This window comes from Streptopelia decaocto (genome assembly GCF_964273445.1).
Source record: "Streptopelia decaocto genome assembly, chromosome: 7".
In the NCBI taxonomy this organism is placed as follows: Eukaryota; Metazoa; Chordata; class Aves; order Columbiformes; family Columbidae; genus Streptopelia; species Streptopelia decaocto.
The window spans coordinates 32,922,360-32,929,446 of record NC_138661.1 but is presented as its reverse complement, the minus strand read 5'-3'; the positions used below and the strand labels follow the sequence as shown (position 1 = coordinate 32,929,446).

General features: G+C 46.5%; 1 protein-coding gene across 1 annotated transcript in view; it reads left to right on the top strand.

The window, feature by feature from the left end:
- Nucleotides 1–365, top strand: part of MEIS2 (Meis homeobox 2) — a 173,043-nt gene extending 172,678 nt beyond the window's left edge. Inside the window, exon 12 of the mRNA XM_082058561.1 lies at nt 1–365. This exon is cut by the window's left edge and continues 1,093 nt beyond it. The gene's annotated coding sequence lies outside the window, so the exon portion shown is untranslated.
- The last annotated feature ends 6,722 nt before the right edge of the window (nt 366–7,087 follow it).

Below are 7,087 nucleotides of genomic sequence, written 5' to 3'. Positions count from 1 at the left end.
AACCTAGGACTTTATCATGAACTCAAAGCTTGGGAAAAAAAAGCAAGAGAATACTGTAACAAACTTCGTACAGAGTTCGGTCTATTAATTGTTTCATGTTAGATATTCTATGTGTTTACCTCAATTGAAAAAAAAAAAGAATGTTTTTGCTAGTATCAGATCTGCTGTGGAATTGGTATTGTATGTCCATGAATTCTTCCTTTCTCAGCACGTGTTCCTCACTAGAAGAAAATGCTGTTACCTTTAAGCTTTGTCAAAATTTACATTAAAATACTTGTATGAGGACTGTGACGTTATGTTTTAAAAAGAAAAAAAAAGGTGTTAAGTCACAAAATACGGTAATAAATATTTCATTTTTGATTTTTTGTTAGGCTTTTGTGTATTTAATCATACTTAGGAGAGACTAAAGTTATTGGGACGAATGTCTTAAATACATTTTTTATCAGTATTGAGAAGAAAGGTTGGAAAAATCAGAAATGAGCTTGTCATCAGTGTTAGCAGAATTGGATGAAAGAACGTATAGTTCTGTTGATTATTGATATGTTTACGCTAGTTTAGACAAAATTTAAAATATTTTCTCACCAGCTTGCATTTCAGAGAGCTGTGTCCACTATCTGTACTACCTGCTAATGCCATAGAAGCCAACTTTGAGTTAAGGCACAGACACAAGACCAGTGAGCCCACACGTGTTACGTGTTTGTGTGCACCCAGCACCACCATAGGCCTTACCTCCCACACTTCAGCTCAGACATGAGGAATGGCTCTAATGCAGGAGTAGGTTCAGAAGTTTTGGGATGAGAAAAGCAGCTTCAAGTTTAATTTAGAGTTTTACCTATGTGAGGATTGCATAATCTATATTTTGAGATGGTTTTACTGATTTTCTTGTCTTAATTTGTTTTCAGAAGGAAAAAAAAAATCAACTAACAAGGGAAAATGTTAATTTGACGTTTTATATATAAATAGTTGGTGCACAATCATGGGTGAGGGTTTGGTTTTGCTTAAGCAAAAGCTTATGGCATTTGGAAGCAACTAAAGGAGCGTTTGAACTAGGAAAACACCAGTGGTGTTAGGAACAACCTTTCCCTGCCCTCAGTGGCACTGCCAGGGACCCAGAGAGCAGGCGAAAGTGCTGGCTTTATTTCTGGGAGGAGAGCAGTGGGGAAGGGTTTGTAATTACCTTAACTTTCTAGGAAACAAACATTACTGACTTCAACATCTGTACATTTGTAACTCTTCTCCTCCTTCCTCCTCCTCATTCCAACTGGCTGGGGTGTTATTAAAAACTTTGACAACTTTACCTTTGGAATGTGGAAAGAGGCTCAGCCTCATAGTTAATGTTTAATTTCTGAGCTGTGTAAATGGACCCACGCTGCTGGCGGCAGAAGGGAGGATGCCAGTAGAATGGGTGTGAAGATTTATTTAGCAATCAGATCCTGCTTTGTGGGTGTCTTTTTAAGGCATTCGTATGAAATTTAAAGGATGATAATTCCTTGCTTGGCTTTGATGCTCTCTGTCCTGGTTAAAATCACCTCAACCCTTCAGTTGCGTAAGAAGAGCGTACCCCAGGCTGGTTCCCATTTTCAAGTTCTGTGATTATTGTGGATGCGGAAAATAAGAAGGCAAGATTGTTTTATGCTAGCACTTTAAAGGGAGGCTTTTTTTTTTTTTTTTTAATCAGTACCTTATTTCCTTGCAGATCTTTTATTTACAATTTGAGGTAAGAAAGTCAGAAAACTCCTCGGACTGATAGAAAGACAGGGAAGAATTCATCCATAGTAGATAATTGCTTTTCATAATGAACTAAATATTTGCATTTCTGTGTTGTTTTTTTTTGTTTTCTTTTTTCTTTTTCTTCTTTTTTTTTTTTTTTTTTCTGTCCCTCCTTGTTGGGCTGTGCTCTCCAGGAGATGTGTTGCTAAAATCCAAGGTACAAAAACGCAAGGAGATTTCTCCATCTGAGATTTACTGTTTAGCATGGAAGGTTCCGATTTTGGTATTTCTAAGAACTGCTCAGCTGTCAAAAGCAACCAAAACGGGAATAATGTTTTGACAGTGGTATAGTGTTAAAGAAAATACTCTAGTCTGAATAAAAATTGCTTATGCTGTGGGAAACGAAGGGTAGCAGAAGAAACACCTTTTGTTTACACACACACATGTTTATAATCCTAAATTTCCATTTCTCCGAGCGGGTCTGGGAGTTGTCGTCACCACAAACGAGAGATTTTTCTTCCAGATTTTGCTGCCTTTAAGGCGAAGAGAGGAGGGGAGCGCACCTCCGCCGGCGCGGCTGCCCGAGCCCTGCCCGCCGCGGCGAGCGGGCACCGCCGGGCCGAAGAGGAGATGCCGGGGGGAGCCGGGAGCTCCCCCCTTTCGCTCATAACCGCAGAGAGAGCGAGGGAGAGAGAATTGCCCCACACCAGGTTTGCGGGGGCCGGGGGGCCGGGAGGGGCCGGGGCCGGGGCCGGGCAGGGGAAGGGGTGCGGCGGAGCCACCGGCTGGACCCGCTCTCCCGGCCGGTGCCGCCGGCGGGTTTTGCCCGTCTCTCCAGCAGCTCCCGTGGCTTCCCGAGGGGAGTGGGGGATCTCCCGGCGGCGCCTTTGCGAGGGCCGACCCGGAGCCGTTGCCGCACTGCAGCCGTGGTGCGTGTACTGAGAGGAAGGCCCCTGGAGCCCGGAGAAATACCCACATCCTTTCACCACGCGTGACCGCGGCCCCGCGCTGCGTGGAGGGGCAGGAGAGGGCTCCGCTGGGCGAGAGGGTGTCTCTTGCCTGACCAGTCCCCCTGCCACGTCCCTGGGTTCAGTCGAGAGGAAACGGAGCCGGCTTTTTACCTCTTCTGACAGCACGTCGGGAAAAATCAAACCCGACGGCGCTGAGCAGGAGAGAGCCCGCTGCCGGCGGGGGAAGCCCGGCATCTTCGAGCTGAGAAGGACGGTGCGGGATCAGAGGCGGGTGGAGGGGAAGGTTTGTAGGCAGATTTTAATATTAATAGTTTTGGTGGCGAGAAAGACACAGAAGGGAGGCTGCTCCTCTGAGCAGAGTCTCTGCGACAGGGATGATGGATGACCTCGCACAGCTAAACAACTCCTCCCCTTCATCCCCACACGGTGTCAAAGCTACTTTACTTGCAGCTTTAGGAATAAAATAAATAAACACCCTCGGCCCCTTCGTCGCATCGATTTATGGATCATTATGAATCAATTACTGCTCTCAATATTTTGGAATTTGCTTACATAAAAAGCGGGTCTGCGGCCCGAAAAAAACATCAATCTTTGCCGTAGTAAGAAATAGATAACCTTCCCGTAAATTCCTGCCACAAAAAAAAATCGCTGCTAATAATTCGGGTTTAACCATTTTCTTAGAGGCGTACTACTTGGGAAGGAGGGGCGGATATTGTAGCTGCGCATCTCAAAGAGCGACTTTCAAACTAGGGGGTTCCACAATGCACGTAGAGAAGGAGCAGTGCATCCATATGGTGCGTGCAACCTCATTGCTTAACTGTTCCAGAGAAAGAAAGAGAGAAAAAGAAGTGCAAGCCCCATAACAGCCTTACCCCTCCTTCCTCCCCCAAATACTTGATGTGGTGCGGGGAGAGGGAGCGGGGCCGGGGCCGGGCGCCCCAGGGGCAGGACGGCGGAGCGCAGCCCGGCTCGGTGGCTCCGTGCTACGGGAGGGAGGCTTCAGGAGGGACAGAAAGTGTGTGAAGTTGGATTTCTCTCGCTTTCTCTGTATTTTCCCATTTGCAGCAGTGTTTGAGGATCTCAAGGTGTTTCTATGGCTACCTTGTGTATGTGGGAGGGTCATATGTGGGGGTGCCCAAGAGAAAAGGCAGCTCTTGGGTGATCATTTATCAATGTCACCCACATAATGATTCTCTCTGCAGCCTTCTATTGATGAGGATAATTACATTAGCTCAGAGTGAGTGATCAATGAAAAACCACCAAACAAAAACTTCTTTACTCTCCTATAATACCAAAAACCGATACAGAAATAAGATAGAAAGCGAGGGTGGGATTTCCCTTTCCTTCCCCTTTAGCATTTTCTTTAAACGAACAATGGGAAGTAAGGAAAATTTATCCCATGAGTTTCCTTTTTAAAAGAAGCTACCATTTTGTGAAAATGTTCCCTTGAACCTCTTGGCATCACTCCTTGCCTGGTAAAGACAAATCGTTATTTAGAATATGAGCTACTGCTTCTTCCCTGGATCCCAAATCCTTTGCTTTTACACTCGTGTTTTGTTTTCGGGGGGCAAAGGGTGAAGGGGGAGGGAAAGGTACGATAGTTTGGAGCTGCGAAGAGGGATATGGAAGGCAAATAACTTTTCTTTCGCAATTGCAACTGTCTCTCTGTTTGTCAGGTTTTCTTTGTTTTTATCACTTCATAAAGTGGCTCTATTAAAAATGGAATGTGGCCTCCCTGAGATGCTGCTCTGTCGGTGAAAGTTTGCAATTAAATTACGGGTTCGTTCTTTCCAGACTTAAAAATCAATGTTTTCTCATTTAAAGTGAATTTTAATGCTTTTACTTGGGAGTTGTTAAGGACGCCGTAAATTTTATTGTAATGCCTCTGAGCACCGAAACCCCGCCAGAAGACAGGTTGATGTTCATGTTGTTTTTTGGGGAAAGATGTTGATGCTGGTTTTGTTGCCTCTCTAAAGGGTCTTCTTCAGAAAACTCAATCATTTTGAATAACTGCAAAACAAACTGATGTAAAGGGGGCGGAGAAGTCAAGGCTATTCCTTCTGCCCTCCCCTCTCCATTTCATCTTGGCGATCAGGTCCTCTCGCTTTGGCAGACAAGTCTGCCTTACTGTTTTTCCACAAGGCGCAAAGGCGGTAATTCCGCTGATTTTATGGAGAAACGGAGAATGTTTCCATTGAGGAGGACACGTTCCGTAAAAGTCCCTCTCCCTTCTCAGAAATCTCGGAGGGGACTGTGCGGAGGGGTGCGGTGTGATGCGCGGAGGGGTGCGGTGGGATGCCCGCGGGACGGGCTGGGCTGGGCTGGGCTGGCACCGGTGTCGCGCCCGCAGCGCTGCAGGCGGGAGACAGTGACCGGCCTGCCCGCCTCTCACACATCGTGCGGAGCTGCTCAAATGATCTTTCTGTAAGCCGACGTAGCCCTGCTAAAGGAATATGTTCGGTCCTGGTGGAGACCTTACATATCTGTAGGCATCTGCTTACAGAGATGACTACAAGTTAACACTGGGGCGTAAGTGGAAGCCGGAATAGGGCTTGCAGAGACTTTTTTTTTTTTTTTTTTCCCAGAATATTTGTCTTTACAGGCTACTGCCAAGTAAAATCCCCATCAGGAGGTTGATCCTGAACCCATTTACACGGGGTTAATTCCTCGAGCCACAGGAGAGTTCGTCCCCGGGCCGTGAGATCAGAAATAGGCCCCTATCACCTGGTTTTGTCCGAGACGTGTTTAAAATTCCTTAAATTAGCTCCATGAAGAACCAGGGCAAACTCCTTTGATTAAAGCGACTGTCAGATTCTTCGAGATTAGGAGAGAGAAAACGCAGAGTAGGATGTATTTATTATTTATGCTATAGTCCACTGTGAACAGTTGGAAGGAGAGGATTAGAGAGCGTGTTTGAAAGAGAGACAGAGAAAGAGAGAGATGTAACACTCCCGGTGGTTTGGACCAAGCTCCTTCATTTCTCCCCCTTTCTGAGCTCCCCGTGCAGCCACCCCAGCTGTGCTCCCTAAACCGGGGGCCACCAGCTCCTCCTCCCGCTCGCTGCGCCGGCAATCAGCGTCCCGCATCACTTCATTAACGGCCCGACATTAGTAATCCGATCTCCCTGATTTTCACTCAAGTTTTATATTGTTCTGCTTGAGGCTGGTGCGTGGCACTGAACACAGCTAGTCCTTGGGAAAAAAAAAAGGGGGAGGGGGGCGGCTTTCCACTTTCAGGCTTGTGTGTCTGTGTTTAGAAATGCAGGGTAAGAGAGCAAAACAAAGCCATACTCTAGTTCTCGCCGAGTAGATTTACTTTAGGACCTCACTTTAATGGGGGCGGGGGACGGGGCATCTCAGCCCTTGTATTTGACTGGAGCGGAGGTGAGGAGTCCGGGGAGCCTTATTTTTTTCTGCGGCTCCGGCTCCCCAGTTCGGAAACATTTTCAAATCTGTGAGCCTTGAATGGAGAAATACTCGCTGCTAATATGAGACATGGACGAGTGGCAAAAAACCTGAATGGAAACTGTGCGGTAGCTTTGGGAGAAACTAACGATGTGCTTCAGCTCTTGCCATTGCAGGAAAGGAGAGGGGGGGAAACCCCTTCTGATTAATAACTAGCAGGGTAATGTTGAGGGCTTTTTCTGCCCGATTGCCTTTTTGAATTAGAGCCGATTTCTTCACACTTCAATAGGGCCTGTCTCTTTTAAAATGACTGGCAGATTTGTTTCTCCTTTTTTCTTTCCCTGAGACTTAATGATGTAAATTTTCTAATTAGTTAAATCACGTTGCTTAAAGGCCTTAATATTTACCGGGCAAGGAATTATAGTCGCTTTCGGATCTCTTGAAATAACCAGCGAAATAACATTAGGATTTTTAAGAGGAAGGGGGGAACAGTGGAGGGAGGGGTGAGTTGGGGAAATATCACGTAAAACGAGAGCTAAAGTTCAGCCCGGAGCTTCTTCCCTCCTCCCCCACGCCCACGAACCCGCTTTTATTTTTCAATCAGCTAAGATTTAATTAGGAGCCCCCAGGCCGGACGATCTGATATTTTCTCATTAGTTTCCCATCAGTAATCTTGAGTGTTAGATTGGCTTAAAGGTTGTCAACATTTGACCAATTTTATTTAAGGCAAAGAAATCACGCGTTATAGCTCCGGGACCCGAGATCGGAAAATAAATCCTGCCCGGATCAGCGGAACTAACAGGCGAAAAAAATGTTGACAATTCATCGTTGTATTTAATAAGTTGCATAATGTATAGTACACACACGCACGCACACGCAGGGGGAGAGGCACGGGGACACCCGTGCGGCGGAGCGCGTGCACGGGGCGTCCAGCGCCCGGGAACACGCACAGCTGGACGGAGGGCTGTGACGCTTTGCTAGTGTGTGTGTATGTGTGTGTGT